Below are 2116 nucleotides of genomic sequence, written 5' to 3'. Positions count from 1 at the left end.
CTTCATCCAAATGGAGAAATCCTCTACTTCTTACTGCCCATCATTTTCCCAGAGATCTGAGAGGGACACCCACAGCATCCATAGGATCCTAGGTTAGTTCTAAACTCTCCTTCCCTCCCCTTCTAGAAACCCCAGCCCCATAGATGTCAGACTCTTCAAGATTCCTTTGAGTTCACCATTAACTGCCCACGGCAAGAACATCAGACTGTGTGTCTCTTGAGACAGTCTCTGGTATGTTTATGAAAGGAGCACTGGAGACTCCAGTTTCACAATCAACAATGCACCTAAAAATAGGAAAAAATTTGTTCCAAGATAATTTTGTCTTTAAACAGCAAGATCAACAAAAGATGCCTTGAGGGAACCAACTGGTCTTCCCGCACTTGTCTGGTGAGACTCTGAGCTGCCTCTCTCTCCAAACCCCTCTGGGAGTGGCTCCAACTCATTTCCCTTCACATCACCTCACCAGGGACCTGCAGGAGGGGGTGAAACCCTGAATAGTAACTGGTGACTGTGACCTGTTCTGTCTCTATCACCTAGGTTTAGGTGACACTATTTGAGGAACCATCTCTGGGCAAGGCAACGTCCCCTGGTCTAAACGGTTGAGAAGCTTATTATGAAACCCAGAATACTGGTCGCCAAGCCTCTCTTCCTCTTAATTTTTAAATCCCTGAATAATTCCCTGGAAATGTAATCCGGATGTTTCTGACTCATGTATATTTCAATTCATGCCATTGTTGTTTTCAAAAGATATTTGATGTCTACTCAGGGTGAGCCTTTTGTCTTTAGCTAATCAAGGGCTCCTGTCAATTAGACTCACAAAAGTCAACATGGGTTGCTGTTAAGTCTGACTAGTTCTGTCTTCGTTTGCAAACTTCTTTTTCCTTACCAGACTTGTTCAATGCCCTAACGAGACAGAAGAAAAAAGTCTTAACATACCATAAAGAGTTCCCCATGTCTTACCACCTGAGGCTAAAGGAATCCTATCAATTAATGGTGACATAAAATGGAATTTCCAGCGAGTCACCTTAGGAAAGGGAATAGAAGAGAATAAAGTAAAAATAAACATTCATTCCTTGGTTCTTGCTGCATTACAGGAAGCCCTTTCTACTCCCTCTAGTAGATACGGAGGCAGCTTGGCCTTGCTGTTATTATCAGCAGTCAACAGATCCCAAAACACACCCCAGATTCAGCTCAGAGTTTTGAAGTCACAGAGACTTGGATTTGGATCAAAGTTCTGTCCTCCTCCTCCCTTTCCCAGCTACGTATGTGTGACCTGGATGAGTTAGTGGATCTTGCTGAACCCCTGTTTGCAAATACTTTAAGTGGAGGTAATAATATTTAACTCATAACTTTCAACTAATGTTTGCTGTACTCAGTATATGCCAGATACTGTGCTAAATACGTGACACGCATCATTTCATCTTACTCCTGTAATTTCCTTACTCTGCAGCTGTAAGAACTGAAATTTCCAGCATATATTCACCATGTAGAGTGCCCCGTCTGGGATGCAAACTCCACTCTTACTGACTCTACAGTTCTCATCCTGCTGCCCTGAGATGAAATGAGATGAAACATGTGGGGCTGGTCGTAGGTGGAGAAGTGGATTGACATTTACTAAGAACTCATCTACCAGGCACCATCGTCTAGAAGTGCTTCACTCTCCAGAGCTGTCTTTTTGCTTTTGTCCCTGCAGGGCCTTTGTGGATTTGAAAGTCCTAGCAAAGAACGAAAGACAAGCCTTCCAATTTCCCCAGAGATGGTTTTCCTCTTCCACCAAGAACAAAGCTTTAAGATACATAAAGAATGATAAGTGAGGAAGGGGACAACTACTCAGGTACTTCCCAAATCAATCCTTGAAATAATTGGAGCAAAGAAGTCTCTGACAGACACCATGCTCTTCCTAAAGGGATTTAGGTATTCCCTGTTTCAGTACCAACATTAGTCTGAAAGATACAGGAGGAAGAATCTCCATTCAATGCTTTATTTGTGCCAATGACAATATTTCTAGAGCTTTTCAAACACATAGTGGTTGGCTCTATTCAAAGGGCTGATGGGGACCGCTCTGTCTCCCAAAGATTCCAGAAGCCTACATGGGCTGAGTCTGGCCATCCAGACT

Source organism: Otolemur garnettii, unplaced genomic scaffold (genome assembly GCF_000181295.1).
Source record: "Otolemur garnettii isolate 467f Iridium unplaced genomic scaffold, OtoGar3 scaffold00019, whole genome shotgun sequence".
Classification (NCBI taxonomy): Eukaryota; Metazoa; Chordata; class Mammalia; order Primates; family Galagidae; genus Otolemur; species Otolemur garnettii.
Note: the sequence above shows the minus strand (reverse complement) of the source record.